This window comes from Porites lutea, chromosome 8, assembly GCF_958299795.1.
Source record: "Porites lutea chromosome 8, jaPorLute2.1, whole genome shotgun sequence".
Taxonomy (NCBI): domain Eukaryota; kingdom Metazoa; phylum Cnidaria; class Anthozoa; order Scleractinia; family Poritidae; genus Porites; species Porites lutea.
This window is the reverse complement of record NC_133208.1, coordinates 21114474-21131973: the sequence shown is the minus strand read 5'-3', so window position 1 is coordinate 21131973 and position 17500 is coordinate 21114474. Positions and strand designations below refer to the sequence as shown.

The window sequence follows — 17500 nt, the reverse complement described above, 5'->3', positions numbered from 1 at the left end:
ATTCAGATGTGAAAGCTTTTAAAACATTAAATTCAATGTAATTCCTTTTGTCAACAAGTTAATGATTGGATGCTCTTAAAAATAACGGAAAAAATTATCCGAAGAATGTTTTTGAAGAAAGAAAAAGAATCCCGGGTTAAGCACCAATCGGTCTTTGAGCAACTGCACCCTGTAACTCACGCCAGTAAAACAAAATGTTCCAATTACACGCCCGACGCACTCTGGCCAATGTCTCCTCCGATTACAAGCACTTGACACCGAACCATACGATATCTTTTGAAAACGTTCTTATAATGATACACAGTTTAAATAGGGGTTTCGCTGTACGCAACCCTTACGTTCAAAATATGCCATAATCATATTTATCTATATCGCAACCACCCTTCCGCCTCAACTGCCAGCTGTATGCCTAACAAACATATCGAACGCACTGTCCTACTCCTAGTTTAGTTGAAATGAACCGTTTTTTAATTGAATTTTTTTCCGAATATATGATATATTTTTAATGGAATGAATTTTTTCAATCGAAATTAAGTGTCTCTTTTTTTTTTTTAAATCGAAAGGAATCATGTAAATAGTGCTTTGACTGAATAGTTTTTTAAGTGAAATTAATTGTAAATAGGATTTTATAGTTAGCTTTGTTATCAATAAAAGATTTGGGTTATTATATAACGGTATTTCATTTAAATAATTGTTATTATCATTATCGTTATCGTTATCGTTATGGTTGTCGTTATCGTTATCGTTATCGTTATCGTTATCGTTATCATTATTATTATTATTATTATTACTATTATTAACTTTATTATTATTGTTATTTCACAAGGGCGCCTCATACGGTCCCGACGGTATCTGTCTTAGGGACTGAGTTAAATGCATCTATAATACCTCTCTGTGCAGTGTCCAGTTTCCTCGTTTTAAGTACCAAACATCATATCTTGTTGACCAAATGGAATCATAACGACTTCCTTGAGTTTCTATCGCAGTAATTAACTTCTCCTCCTCCAGAAGGATTTGAATGTAGGGTGAGTTATCTCCTGGAGCTGAGCACCAGGCCCTTGGTCCATCCAGTCTTGCGTAAGAAGGAGCGCGATTGGACCTTAAGTAGGATGATGATGTGATACTCTCATCCGGGATTATTTTGTTTGTTGTTCTCATTCCCAGACTGTTGCTGCAATTCTCTATCAAATGGTAATCATAAAAGTAGATTAATCTTCCCTAAATCGAAGTTAAGCCCCAACTTTTCTGTGACCATTAGAATTGAGAACAGTTTTCACAATAGTCACAACGTCCATAACTTCAGCCACGGTGTAATACTGAGGAACGGTTTTGGCCAGCGCGGAAGTCAGTAGGTTGAATAATTTTATAAGTTAAATAATCATAATCATAATCATAATCATAATAATAGTTGTTGGCGCATACTCTACACGGCCAAATCTTCCCATCAGCGAACAATCTTTGAAGGCCAAATGATTCAACAATTGATATGAAGCCGCATAAACAGGCAAATTAACTCCTATGTTGTGAAGCGTTTTCCCCCGACAGGAAAGCAATTTACGTTTGAAGGGCCCTGCTCAGGAATACTAGTACAGATCATCCAAGATAAAAATAACACCAATAGATTTTCAGACTGCATCGGTCGTCTCATGGGAGAATAAGGGACGCCTATCTCAGTGAGTGAGGAACCAGGCTGAGGTCGAAAAGACTGCTACTGGAGCAAACTTCTCCCAAGAAGAATTAGAAGATTACATTACCTTCGCTGGCGAAACCTCTCAAAGTATAAAGCCTTCTGGTTGTATCAAAACATTCTCCGTCAAAGATAGGTAGGAAAAAGTGGACAAGTGAGAAGTATAAGCAAGTGATGCAAGCGTTCTATACTGAGGTTAATAACCCCGCAAACTGCTGCACTACAACAACTTCAGATAGCAGAACCCACATCCAGGCCTGACCTTGATGCAAACAAGCTTGCGAATATGCGATCATTGGACAACATCAAGAACAAAAGGCTCACTCATATGGAACTATCCAAGGAGGGTAGCCCGGACCGCATCTGAGACTCTGTCGGCAGAATTGGACAGGGAAACACTAACCCTCGATCAAATGCAAACTGATGAGTGACTTATGTCTAAAGAAAGTAGATGGAAGAAAGATGTCACCTCCATCTACCAGAGTCAACCCACAACGAGTGTCTCAATCAGAAGAGAAGCAAACATGAAATTGCTCGTATTTTAGGGATGGGAGAAGGTAAAAGAATAAGTCACTACTGAAAAAATCCCTACGTGAATATCCCCGAAGAAAAAAACATAAACCATCATGTGAAATGTATCATTCAGTATGACGTAGGGCATTACAGTGCGACTACTATAACCACGGCCACCTAGACAAAGTGGACCAATCGGATTACAGGAAAGTAACAGTACATTCCGAGAAAGCTAGTTATCAACCATAAGACTACCACGAAACGAAATAAACAATATGGATCGAAATCAACCTATCAGAACCTACAGACGTGATCTTTTGTACCCGCTGAAGGAAGCCCGTGTTTTCTGAGAGGTCCGTTAGATTGAGTGACAGAGGCGAAAAATGTAAACGTCACTTGCGATTTTAACTTGAGGTCACATTTTAATGCAAACCACGGCAATGGAAGCGAAGAAATTGCTTGCAGATGAAAACAAAAAACAGCGAGTCAAACAAAACAAATATGTCTCCTGCTGGGTGTTATGTAAAGTTTCGAATAGAAAAACATGTCTGGTGAAATATTTTGCTTTCTTGGAAAACGTTTGCTATGAATATTTAAATTGTGTGCTTTGAATAACTTCTTGTTTTTTTATGGGTTGCTGGTTGGCTTACAACCAACTTAGTATAGTAGTCGCAATGTAAGAAAGTGCTCCCTACCCATCTTACTTTGATAGGAATTAACCAGCTCATCTACGTCACCGCAGCAGTTATCGCACAAAAATAGGGTGTAAAAACACAGCGGCTAAGTTCTCATAAAAAGAGAATTCCAAGGGAAATACAGAAATTAAGAACTTAGAAAGAGACTACAACATAAAAGAAATTAGTAAAGAGGAAACTGGCTTGCAGATTTAACACCAAAGGCGTACGTGAGGTGGCAATGGACCTACACCGGACATTGTACAAAGAATACCATATAAATGCAGCAGACAAATGGTATGACCATGTTATTGAAACACCGTTACCATCCTATGGGACTTGCCCACCTATACAGACACGAACCATATCCGCTAACTGTCCAGACGTCGTTGTGAAGAACAATAGAGATAATAAAAGTACTCTCATCGATTAACCACCCGGTCTGACAGAAATACTTATATCAAAGTGCTAGAAAAGCTGTTAAAGTATAGACCTTGAATGTCTCTAAAGAAAACAGAAATGGTCCCGGTTGTCAAAGGATCTCTTGGAGTGATTAAGAAAAGTCTGGAAGAGAATGTCTGTAAAATCCTTGGAAACATCACACTTCATGAAGTTCAAAACACGACACTACTAGAGACGGTAAACAACCTTTTAGAAAATAATCAGTCAATCAAGTAGTGAGAGACAAATTAGCTCCATGATTTGGTTTGGGCTTTCAAGGACAAAACTATAAAGGAACCAAGATTATGATATTTAATGATAATAATTATGATGATGATGATGATACAGTAATAATAACAATAATAATAATAATAATGATAATAATAATAATAATAATAATAACAACCACAACAATAGTTTCCTACGAGCATTACATCATATCCTTCTTAGTATTTGCCTTATTTGTGTCGAATATCGGTTGGGGTTGATGATGATGGGAACAGGTCTAACAAGGTGGAATACTAAAATATATCAAGATGGGTACACCCCTACTTCAAGACCCCAAACCACTGACAGAAAATGAAGGTAGAAAAAAGCAAAAAGCTTCCCTACTTACGAGTTCTTTTTTCACACAAAATTTAAGATGCTTAACATTTAGGGCTTCAGAAAATTTTACAATCGAGAAAGCTTTAAAAAATAACATAAAACGCTTCTTACCTAGAGACCACGTGTGTTGAAATAGCAGAACTGTGCAAAATACGATCCGAGAAAAGCTGTCCATGGTTACTTCTGGAAATGGGAAATATTAAAAAAGAGTACAGTAGAATGACAGACACAACATAACCATAAACGCTTTAGAGAGATCTTTTAGGTTGAGAGACAACATCAAAAACCTGAGAGGGGTTAACAAGCTGCAAATACCAAAACCTAATACGACTCGTTATGGCGCGAACTCAGTAATATTCCGAGGCTATTGCTTGGAACAAGATTTCTGATACCTTAAGATCCCTAAAGCACATTGTCAGCATTTAAAAAAATTAAAGTAGTCCGCCAGCTAAGGCTCTAGCTAATTGTCAATAATATCTATTTATATTATAAGTAATAGACAACACTTTCTATAGGTTTAGCGGCGTGATAACCCACGCGGGATGTTAAGAGAAAACGACAAAAGCTTGTAAATCGTTCGCCTTTGGCTCTTTATTTACAAGCTTTTCGATTGTTCTCCCAACATCTATTATGTAATTAGGCTTTTTATTGTAAACAGCTATATCACGTAATTTTAGGCTTTATATTGAAAGTAAGTTTTTTATATTATACGACCGAGTCTGTTTTCGCCATGCGATTGGTCAATTTGCGGTCCGTAACTTTCAAAAATGCTCATTTACGAGCTCTGAATCTTTTTACCTCGGGAAAAAGGTTTAAATAAAGTTATAAGACGTCTGTCAACCTTAGTTGACGACTTGGATGTCGACTTTGTCCTTTAACATTTTAAACTGTGTTTATTTGTGAACAAAGGTGATGGAGAAACTAACTCTTAACTAACAAAACCAACCCAAACTGGAAGAAGCCATATATATCCTCGTTTTTTCGATCCTTACTGTAAATTAGGGATCCTCGTTTTTTTTCCATCTCGATGGAAAGTAAACGAGGATCCGTAATTTACAGTAAGGACCGAAAAAACGAGGATAATAAGAGGTATGGATTTCTCTTTCCTTCTCTATTATTTTATTTATTCGTTTTGTTTTTTTTTTCACGGCTTATTAGCACATATAATTTTTGCTAGAGGTCCTATGAACCTCATCAAACCCAAGATTAAATAAAGCTTCATTCATTCTTCAGTCCAGTGCCTGAAAGCGGACAATAAGTAGGAACAGTTTTGATAAAGCTTAAGCCAGCTTAACAATCGCCAAGCCTTACAATAAAATTACTATAAATAGTAGTGGACCATTTAACAAACTTGACCTTCTTGCGACAATGCCAAACCATCAGGTCGTCCGGAATGTGTAGCCCCGAGAGATTATCAAATCGTAAAAAAGCTATATCGTCAACAGACAACACCACACCATCGATAGGCGATCTGTTTTAGTAATAGGGACGTTAAGATCCAACGACGAGACGGTAACGAGATCGTCGCTTAAAAAGTGAGTTTGAGTTCTTTCAGTCTTTATCGTGATTATTCCTACCCACTTACTTTGTCAAATGCAGGCGAACCCTCCTGAAATTGAATTCTATGCATGGAACCATATTTAAGTTCAGAAAGAGAAATAAAATTTTGTCGTTGCTTGTTTACTTTCCCGTAAAACGCGAAATTAGGCATTTTCACGTCGTAGCAGTGCAAAAACGGCGAACAAATGTACAAAAAAGTGTGATGCACATGCAAATTTATTGTTTTGCTTATAAACTTCTTGTTTGTGAAGTTCTCGTTGCTGTCGCGTCGTTGGATCTTAAAATAACTCACCAAAAATGTTATTTTCCCTTTTTTGTTCTCGCATTAACATGTCAATAAGGTCTATTAGGTTAACCTGAATATAAGAGGTATTGTCTTCCTCTCGCGCTGTAAACCAATCAGTAGTTATCTCACACCCGCCTGGGCTGAATTGATAATATTTACGGAAGGGATGTTTGCCAAGAAAAACGGGACGTGCTCTTCCTGTCCCAGCAGTACTATCGGTTTCGGTTTCTTCGTGGAAGACAGAAGGTTAGGTACATTGTATTTATAAATAGTAATCTGCTGGTAGCTTAGGTGGTCGCTAAAGACTGGGGATGTTAAAATGCCGCTTATCTTCTTCTTTTCTGTCTAGCAGGTGAGGATTTTAGTGCTGACCGAACATATGTTATTAAACAGCCTGTCTTACATGGGAGGTCATGAAGCTGGCCGTTTTCCTATGTATTGACTTCCTGTGTTTTTTTTTTCTCCTGGAAGAGTAAGCTTAGTGCAAAAGCAGTTAAACATGCAAATTTATTGTTTTGCTTATAAACTTCTTGTTTGTGACGTTCTCGTTGCTGTCGCGTCGTTGCATCTTAAAATAACTCACCAAAAATGTTATTTTCCCTTTTTTGTTCTCGCATTAACACGTTAATAAGGTCTAATTAGTCTATTTAGGTTAACCTGAATATAAGAGATATTGTCTTCCGCTCGCGCTGTAAACCAATCAGTAGTTATCTCACACCCGCCTGGGCTGGATTGATAATATTTACGGAAAAGATGTTTGCCAAGAAAAACGGGACGTGCTCTTCCTGTCCCAGCAGTACTATCGGATTCGGTGTCTTCGTGGAAGACGGAAGGTTAGGTACATTGCATTTATAAATAGTAATCTGCTGGTAGCTTAGGCGGTAGCTCAAGACTGGGGATGTTAAAATGCCACTTTTTCCTCTTCTTTTCTGTCTAGCGGGGGAGGATTTTAGTGTTGACTGAACATATGTTATTAAACAGCCTGTCTTACATGGGAGGTCATGAAGCTGGCCGTTTTCCTATGTATTGACTTCCTGTGTTTTTTTTTTCTCCTGGCAGAGTAAGCTTAGTGCAAAAGCAGTTAAACATGCAAATTTATTGTTTTGCCTATAAACTTCTTGTTTGTGACGTTCTCGTTGCTGTCGTTGGATCTTAAAATAACTCACCAAAAATGTTATTTTCCCTTTTTTGTTCTCGCATTAACATGTTAATAAGGTCTAATTAGTCTAATTAGGTTAACCTGAATATAAGAGGTATTGTCTTCCTCTCGCGCTGTAAACCAATCAGTAGTTATCTCACACCAACCTGGGCTGAATTGACAAGATTTACGGAAGGGATGTTTGCCAAGAAAAACGGGACGTGCTCTTCCTATCCCAGCAGTACTAACGGTTTCGGTTTCCTCGTGGAAGACAGAAGGTGAGGTGGACAAAATTCACTGTAACTTGTTAAATCCTACATTGGATTTATAAATAGTAACCTGCTGGTAGCTTAGGCGGTCGCTCAAGAGTGGGGATGTTAAAATGCCGCTTTTTCCTCTTCTTTTCTGTGAGGATTCTAGTGTTGACTGAACATATGTTATTAAACAGTCTGTCTTACATGGGAGGTCATGAAGCTGGCCGTTTTCCTATATATTGACTTCCTGTGCTTTCTTTTTCTCCTGACAGAGTCAGCATTGTCCAAAAGCAGTTAAACATTTCCTTAAATCCTGGTTTACAAGAAAGTGTTGTAGCTGTAATGGAAGCTACACCATTTATGGAGAATTATACCGGCTGTGATCGTTCTTTAATTTAAGCATAGATACTATCCATTTTCATTTTTTATTGCCAACGAGCAGCCGCGCGAAGACGCGAGGCTGCGTGCGAGGCGGAAGCATAATTAAGCCTGTGAGCCTTTCAAACAAAATAATTCGGAAAGCTTCATCGGCGCACCATAAATCTTCATTTGTCTTGAAAAGTAGGACTTCGTAGCCTTTAAAAAGAGACCAAATATGAATCTGTATGGTGAATATTCGCGGACTTGTGATCTTTCGAGGATTCTAAGTTCGCTAAATTTTGCGCGAAATGACCTGTGCGCAACTTCGGACAAAAACATCAATTTCAGTATCTCGAAAAAAATGCTATGTAACGTTGGGATTTCAAATTCTTTATGCAGTAGAACAATTTAGTTCACTATTTTCAAGTTAATTTTCGCTTATGCAATCGAATTGTGTTCAAACTCTTTCAAACTATCATCTTTTTCGTAAATTTCAGTAATTTATGACATTTCTAAACAGCGAGCGGCTTTAGGTAAAATCTTTACTAGTTGGCTGTTAGATCACTAGCTATAACAGTAGTTTCGGATAATTTGAATTTTTAGACCGGAGTACGATGTTATGTAGTTCCTCCTTTGGTAATTACCTTCAAATTAACTGAACAGTCTAGCGACAGTTATTGTAGCAATCAGTAGATATCTGTTTCAAAAGTTTATTGCCCTGCGCGAGGAAGCATAATTGTATAAAAAAGAAAAGTACTTACCGTAGGTTAGTATAACCAGGCGGTTAGCAAACCAAGAAAAATCTCGACTTGCCTGAAAAGGCTGCTCGTGAGTATGAAATGGGTATAAATGTGGTAAATCAGGAAATGCATGAAGGAGGGAAGTGTATGGTGACGTCACATTATGGGTGGTAACAGCGAATCAGCGGGAGTGAACCTTATTTTATGCCGTGTTTAGACTTGAACGGTTTACTGAGGTACGAGAGTTTACTTACCTAGGTAAACATTTTTCTTGTGTAAACGCTAACCGATACTTTGGTAAATGCCGCAAAAGACAAAAGAAATTTGACCAAGGTAAAAGTTGTAATTACCCTGTGATCAGGCATGGTTACAGTTGGTAACCAAGGTCAAGATGACAGATATGTCCGCTTGTGGCGGTGTAATATGTCACATCCCGCGGTGAGCAGATCGTGCGATTGTCACGTTTTCGGCTAAGCGCTTCTATCATGGCAGATAACAGAGAAGTCAGAGAATGATTGGAACGCTTTGATATCCTGAAATTTTATTTCCACCCTTCTTCCACGAAATCTCCTTGTAAAAGGCTCTCAAACCAGAACTGATTTCGCGGCCATGCCCACGCACGTCTAGCTCGTTTAGCTCGTCTGGTATTTTTTAAAGCAATTTGGAGTAAAACCATCCGTTTTCGCCTCGACCTCTTGAGGTGTTGTAACATCAACATCTTACGAAATCTTGACGTTTCTGTTTGCGGCTCTTGAATTAAGAAAGAAAAACCAATGGCCACGAAAGCCACCACTTTACTTCTTGAAGCGAGCATGGTTTTAGAATTTCCCGCCAGTTCGATTTCATAACGTAGATAATGCAGATAGCGGGAGTGTTGACAGATCAACTTGAGTTATTTGAGCTAGTGTAAACACTGGACGAATGTACCAAGGTCAAGTAACTTGACCTTAGTAAATTTTTACTTTGGTAAAAGCTCAAATGTAAACACGACATTAGACAATCGCTTGGGTTGATGTTGACTTTGTGTCAGTCATTGACAGTAAGCATGTGTGCAGCCGCCTCGGGCCACTTAGGCATGACTACCTAATTAAACACTGTATGCATATTTTGTTAAATGCTATTTAGGCGGGTTTGCTTCCAAAGTGAACTACAAATGTGGCTCAACGAAAACAACATGTGACATTGCTTCGATCGTCAATAGCGTCACAAAACACATTTTCCTAAACGTGGAAGGGTTGCAAATATTAATCTTAGGAGTCTTAACTACCAAAAAGTTACATAAACAGTGTAATTCGTAAATCTGCCTTGTATGTTTGGAATTGTTATTTCCCCCGGGTCCCCGGGGGGGTACTTCAGGAATTTCTGGGTGGGGATGTGCCGCTGGGACCTTGGAACCCTTAACCTATACCGGAGCTAGTTAAACTGAATTTCGCTACCCTATACTAGAGTTAACTCCCCAAATCCCCCCTATCCTAGAGTAGCTGTTTTCCAGAAACTACTGAGGTGACTAGCACAGTCTAGCCAAAGCAAAACCTTATACCACAATCCCTAGTTTAGATAAAGTCTTCAACCAACTGATCAGTTTCCTGAAAAATGACATGAGAGGACACAGAAGCTTTTTACTGGAAGTACCATCCCACGCAGGGATGTTTTCTCCGCGGGCAGCTAATCCGACTTAATCCCATTTAATATGTCGCCCTCCTCGAAAGTGCGAAAATTTTCTTGTCATGTATTAGATTTCAGATACATTTTCTTAATCTTCATTTCGCGCCAGAATAAATTAGTTTGCGCGCAAAGGGCTCCTAAAAAAATCACAAGGTTTGTCCCACTTCGAGTCACCTTCTGGAGATACGCCGGCTTGGTAGCTGGAATACATTGCCGAGGCGAAGACTGGCATTTTTTCCTCCTCGTCGTATTTTCTTCACGACAAATGTTTATATTTGTAGTGAGAATGCAGCGCATATCGGTGGATTTACTTCATGCGGCTTGCTACTTCTGAAAGAAGAGTGCCGGATTTCATGATTTTGTTCATGTTTATTAGTGATGGCAAATGTAAGGTAAATGAACCGACCACTGTAAGGTAAGAATTGAAGTTTTAAATTTGTTACTCGGCGAAAAATCGTGGAATTGGAATTCGTGAAACTCTTGAGTATTACCCCTGTTACCTAAAGTCATGCGATGACTCCTCGCTTTTTCGATGCGTAACACGGATACAAGCGATAAATTTCTTTCGCAAAGTGAAGTATAATTTACTTAACGAGACCATTTGACGAATATTTCGCGTTATATGCTTTATTCATATTTGCTTGGCTTATTCAGGCTACATGCCAGGAGTTTGATGACAATGTTTGTGTGCTATAATTATGCTGATAAGTTTTTGCACCTTTATATTGAAACTCATGTAAGCCAAACGTTTGTTAACTCTAGCAAAACACTCTTCTATTATGGAGGAACTTTTAACGTCTTTCGGGGCCCTAATATGGTGTAAATTTTTTAGGGGAAACAAAGCTTGATTTTTGGCCAAACACACTATAGCTTTTTGGCTTTGAAGAGAGCGCGAGGCAAACGTCCGTGAAAACATATAAGCCAGTGATTCTTTAGGTAGAGCTAACAAACATAGGCTGCACTTTAGGTGGCACACCCATGGGTGCAGTGTAACCCAGTGATTCTTAAGGTAGAGCCAACAAACATAGGCTGCACTTTAGGTGGCACACCCATGAGTGCAGTGTAACCCAGTGATTCTTTAGGCAGAGCTAACAAACATAGGCTGCACTTTAGGTGGCACACCCATGGGTGCAGTGTAACCCAGTGATTCTTTAGGCAGTGCTAACAAACATAGGCTGCACTTTAGGTGGCACACCCATAGTTGCAGTGTAACCCAGTGATTCTTTAGGTAAAGCTAACAAACATAGGCTGCACTTTAGGTGGCACACCCATAGTTGCAGTGTAACCCAGTGATTCTTTAGGTAGAGCTAACAAACATAGGCTGCACTTTACGTGGCACACCCATGGGTGCAGTGTAACCTAGTGATTCTTTAGGCAGTGCTAACAAACATAGGCTGCACTTTAGGTGGCACACCAATGGGTGCAGTGTAACCCAGTGATTCTTTAGGTAGAGCTAACAAACATAGGCTGCACTTTAGGTGGCACACCCATGGGTGCAGTGTAACCCAGTGATTCTTTAGGCGGAGCGTACAAACATAGACTATACAGGTGTACATCAGATGGTAACAAGTTTTCCAGTTAAAACTTTGTCATAAAGCGCTACACCATGGCACTTCGACTATTTCATTATCGCGCTTGTTTTGACGCACAATTGATAGTCAGGAGAAGTCGTATTGTCTAAAACCATAGCAAAAGACAAATTTACACACATCACAGCGTTAAGGTTTGGTAATACACGGTATTTCCTTCAGGTATATTTACATTTTCTGTTAGGTTAAAGGCGCTTAAATCGCATGCAGCGACGAACAAAACGCGAAGCCGTCAGATATTCTAGAACCGTGTTTTTTACAGTGCTGTGCATTATTATTGCTTAACTAATTAACTACGGGCTGATGGAAATAAGTTTCGGCCGCTTTAAATTTTGAAACAGTTCACTGGTACTGTATAGTCATAATTGGAGCGGAAAGTTAGCACGCGAGCAGGGCGATTCTGCTGTGGTTTCTGTAATGTAGAAGATATTACCGCAATGAGGCTCCCGAGGTCCGTTCTGGAAATCACAACTACATGTAGGATGAAATGTATTCTACGTGCAGACGTCTCCTTTTCTAGGTTAGGTTAAATAAACCGTACCAACGGCTTGTTTGACAAAGCTCCCACGAGACGGTTTCTTGGTGATTTTATTAAATTTTCCGATCCATTTTTTTTTTCAGCTCTATTTTCGCGGCTTTTGCGATACAAACTAAATTCATTTTTAGTTGTGATGGCATTACACTGCTTAATCATGATGGCTTTGGAAGAAACTGAATATATTGCGCTTCGCGATTACGCAGAATTGCTGCAGCAATTAAAAAATATTTTCTTCCAAAAAAGCGTTTTCACGCTTCTTTCTCTAGTCAATTATCTCGTTTGTCTCGTTTTCTAAAGGTCCTTGAGAACAGAATAAGACAATATTTTATTACCTACAACCTAAAACCTGATTTTTGACCTCTGAAATGGAAGAAGAAAAGCCTTTTCTTTTTGCCGGCTTCGGCCTGCCGACGCGATCGTGTCTGTTTTGCTTTCTGATGATGACATTTTCCTGACAGAAGGGTGTCGGGAAAAACACCTCGCGCTGATCATACGTGACAAAGTCCGCTGCGCCTAAGCTATTAAGAAAAGTCTCCTCGAAAGTTCCATACAATTCCTTATAACAAAATTATAAGGAATTGTATGGAGCTCTCCGGGATACTTACAGTGCAAGCCCTGTGTGTCTTCTCATGACCCTATTCTAGACCCAAACGCTCTGATTTATATACCCTATCCTAGAGTAAACTGCTTGAAAACTATACCCTTCACAGCGGCACATACCTATATAGCCCATATATGGCAGTACCCCCCCCCCCCCCCACGGGTGTTATTTATACTATAAGCTATTTAACTAATTAATAAGTCACGTGACCTCCTTCTCTATATTTACCGATTCCAATATAACAGAACCCCTCAGTTTTTAATACCCTCTAAAAGGTATCTTAAAGGACTTGTTGCTAATTCATTATGCTCTCCCCATTTTAGAGTAAATGTTTTGATCGTAGTTCTCAATTATCAGTCACGTGACGAAAATTTGAGGTTCTAAAATGTCTCGTATTGCTAAGGCCATTAAACTACATTTGTAGTTCAATTTTCAGGATCATTGACAGAAGCAAATCATTCTAAATAGATTTTTATCAAAATATGCATATTTAATTAGATAGTCATGCCTTAAGTAGCCTGAGGCCCCATCTCCGATTTTTTTCTGAGGGGGTAGGGAGCGGCTGTACAGAGGCTATGTATATCGACAGTGACTTGCTTTCAAAGACATTCTGTGGAGAACAGGCCCCCAAGCTCATGACAGGAACGCGGACGTGACTCTTGCTTGCGAGCGGTTTTGTGTTACAAATGAACATTTACAAAGGCTTGTATGGGATGTAAACGGTTTTTCTTAAAAGACAGAAAAAAATGTTATGCTTTTAAATAAAATCGACTTACCTAATTTCCTTGTTGTATTCTTTGCTGTTTGCCCGCCTCTCAGGCCGTTTTGAAGCGTTTTCGGCTCTTAGCAGTGGAACACCAAAATAGCGCTAACTCGACGAAAACGCTAAAATAATGCAACATGGCAATAAAATAAGTCGATTTTATTTAAAAACATAACATTTTTCTTCTCTTTTAAGAAAAACCGTTTACATCCCATACAAGCCTTAGGGCTTCTAAATATTCGTTTGTAACACAAAACCGCTCGCAAGCAAGAGTCACGTCCACGTGCCTGTAGTGAGCTTGGGTCGCTTGTGTGTGGAGCAGCAGCTGTTTTGTTTGTAGGGAACTTAAGATAGAGACGTTTTCGGGGCGACGGCGACCGGACTGGCAGAGCAATCCTGGAACTGAGGTAGCCGTCGCTTCCCGCCAAAATTCGAACGTTAAGATCGCAATGAATACTCAGAAGGACAGCACCTTAGAAGACTACAGATGAAGGACCATGGCTTCACATAAAGAACTAAGAGAATAGACCTTGTCACGGTTTTCGACGCCATCTTGACGAGTAGACAAGCGCGTGAGAAATTACAGTTATTGTATGAGAATCTAATGTCGAATAATTTCCTTAGAAAGGCTGTTCTGAAAAAAATATGATTTGTAAACTAAAACTTCACTCCTAAGGATTCTTCTGAAAAAGATTTGAGGGCGTTACATGCACTAGAAGACCTAGAACCACTTTTTCAAATTTTCTATACATTTGTCCGTAAGAAAGTCCCGGGAAAATTACAGACAAATATATGGAAAATCTAAAGAAAGCCCCTGGAGAAATTTAAGCACGGGTACGCCCCCCAAATTTTTTTAGGACAATCCTTTGCTTTGTAGCTTTAGTTTGCAATTGATATTTTGTTCAGAACAGCCGTTTTACGGAAATTATTCGACATTAGATTCTCATACAAACACTGTAATTTCTGACGCGTTTGCCTACTCGTCAAGATGACGTCGAAAACCGTGACAAGGTCTATTATTGCTTATTTGCTACGCAGACAACATGTTATCAGAGGAAGAGTTTTCCTTTTGTGGGAAAATTGTAAGTCCACGAATCCCGATCTTCCTTGGGACAGTTACGATCCGTTCACGCTCGTAAACATGGATGAAGCTGAGTGTAAGGCAGAATTTCCTGTTCAAAAAAATGATCTCCACAGGCTTGCCAACGCCTTGCAAATTCCAGGAACATTGAAATGCTACCAAGGAACCGTATGCGATGGAATGGAGGGACTATGCATGCTGTTGAGACGACTGTCATACCCTTGTCGTTTCAATGATATGATTTCGCGTTTTGGAAGACCTGTTCCTGAGCTATGTATGATAACAAATCCAGTGATGGATTTTATCTACGTCACCCATGGCCACCGCATCACTCAGTGGAATCCTGCTATGCTAAATCCTGGATTTCTTAAACAGTACGCTGCTGCCATCGCAGGTAAAGGTGGCGCGCCCAAGACAACTGCTTTGGTTTTGTTGATGGCACGGTGCGTCCTATCTCCAAACCGGGTGAGCAGCAGAGGATTGTATATAATGGGCATAGAAGGGTCCACGCCTTGAAGTTTCAGTCAATTGCTGTACCCAATGGGCTCATTGCCAATATGGATAGTCCAGTAGCTATGTTCCTTTTATAAAATATTTAACTAGCCATAACAAAGTACTCATTTTAAAGCCTGGAAATTTCAAATTATTTATTTGATATTTGTTTTTCAGAAGGTAATAGGTGCGATTCGGGCATTTTGGCTGATTCCGGGCTTCTTCAGGATCTAGAGGCTTATGCGTTTTCATCAGCAGTCTTACCAATCTGCATATATGGAGATCCAGCTTATCCACTCAGAGTCCACCTACAAGGCCTTTCGGGAACCCTCATCTCACTCCTTTAATGGAAGCATTCAATGCTCCCCTGAGTTCTGTAAGGATTTCAGTGGAGTGGCTCTTTGGAGATGTTATAAACTTGTTCAAGTTTTTCGATTTTAACAAGAATTTAAAAATTAGCATGAGCAACATTGGCAAAATGTGTATTGTCTGTGCACTACTGCACTACTCCCCCCCACACACACCTTCTAGGAATACTTTGCTTAGAGTTAGAGAGAAATAGGACCCTTTATAAGTCAATTTCAAATTTTGCCTGACTGTTCCTGTGATTACCCTTGACCAGTTATTATACTAATGTTAGAAACAAAGAAAAGAAAGGAAAGTAAGAATAGAAAGGGGGGATTTAAATGTTGTCAAAAAGAGCACTAAAAGCTCTATTACGGCCCTCTTCAGGTGTCGTAGCATATCAGAAGTAATATTTCTTTGAAAATTGAAAAAAAAAATGACATAAAAACCACCTGCAAATGATCAGTAACCACACTTTAATATCAACAAACTTCTCTTGAGTAGGAATACTGAACAGTATTACATCTTTTTGAAATAGAAATATAAAAAACAACGAACTGATGTGAACTGATATATGAACTGTTCTATTTTTTTCTGCTTTTCCACCGTTTTTTCAATCAGAGAAAGTAAAATTTAATTAATTTGTTGTTGCTGCTGCAACAGCACCAGTGTCTGGCAAACAGCAAACCGTAAGTGAGCTTTACATGGACACTTGAAATTGTCGTACGAGCCAAATAATAGTATCTAATCAAAAAAAATTGAAAACCGATATTTTATTTTTAATTGTGTGTTTTGAGCCCACTATTTTCGTGTGTGTATCGTATAAATGAAACATTGAAAATTACTTAAAATAGTACTCAAATGTAGAAATAAGCTTAGCACTAGCGTGGGAATACTGAAATGGTGTTGCTGTTGCATGCAAGTATCTCCCGGGAATTATTTCAGTACCAAACTTAAAATCTTTGTCAAAGAGGTAACAAAACGCATTTTAGTTCTTTAGCACTTCTTTCTGGTAGACTGGTTGAACGCTCCCAAAAGCAATATCCTTGGAAAGTGAATTAATTCCTAAGTGTCTCGCCAAATTCTGTCTGGCCAAGTTTGCTCAGTAAAAGCCTCTCATCACCAGCGGATACTTCGAATTCAATTTTTTTAACCTTTTCCTTTTTTAACTGTGCTCCCTCGTTTACAGAATTTGAGAGAATTTTATTTAGTCTATTCTGTAAACCAAAACGCAACAGGGTCTTTTTCTTTACACCCTGAAATTAGGAATTTAGCCTGCACCTTTTGAAGGCTTGTTTGCCAGAGTTTGATTTTTTCTGTAACTAGAAAGATGGGAATGAGGCGGGTAGATCTGTTCTCCACCTCTAACTTATTTGTCTTGTCTGATACTCCATTTTTGTTTGCCTAGATTGACTATGGCGTGGACCCTACAACATGACAGAGCCCTTCTAGATGAAATGTCTGTTAGTGAGGTGTTCCAGTATAGAAAGGGGACACCAGAAAGAGATCAAGTTTGAGACTCCATTGCTGTAAACCTTAAGGCTATGGAATACTCAAAATTTAAGGTCCTCAGGAGGTCATGTAGAGACCGCTGAAGAAGAAGGAGAAAAAAGGCTGCAAAACAAATTCTAAAAAAGGCCATGGAACGTTAGGGAGAAAGTAGCAAAAGATGTGGGGCAGATGGAGAGGTGGAAGTGAAGAAGAAAAAGAGAAAGAGTAGTAGGAGAAAGAGTAGTAGCGAAGCTGTGGAGTTTCTCAGAGAAAAAGCAAAGTTAGACCATTCTGTCAGAGAGGAAGACCTTCAGCTTAGGAAAGACCAGCAAAGCCAGACACTGGTGCTGTTGCAGCAGCAACAAGGAATGAATCCATTTTTACTTCTCTGATAGAAAAAATGATAGAAAAGTAGAAAAATTAGAACAGTTCATATATCAGTTCACATCAGTTCCTTGTTTTTTTTATTTCTATTTTAACTACTGTATTTTAATCCGACATTCAGTGTCCAGTTTGATGAATATTTTGATAATTTTTCTTCCACATCCGCTCTGGATCCGTTCGATCCCGAGTCCAGCAACAAAGAGACAAATATAGAGCGAGCCAACTCAGAAAGAACAAAATGTAGATTCTACCGGGTTCCCTGAAATCTCAAGCGAAAATATTGAAGAGCTCA

The 17500-nt window shown here is 39.1% G+C and overlaps 1 protein-coding gene and 2 pseudogenes across 1 annotated transcript in view; 2 read left to right on the top strand and 1 right to left on the bottom strand.

Moving 5' to 3' along the window:
- LOC140946621 (uncharacterized) overlaps positions 1-15478 on the top strand; it is a 16936-nt pseudogene extending 1458 nt beyond the window's left edge.
- The window catches only part of LOC140945339 (uncharacterized), a 554440-nt gene that overhangs the window by 111468 nt on the left and 425472 nt on the right, over positions 1-17500 (bottom strand). The gene's annotated exons all lie outside the window — the stretch shown is intronic.
- Positions 15810-17248, top strand: LOC140945643 (uncharacterized; annotated as a pseudogene).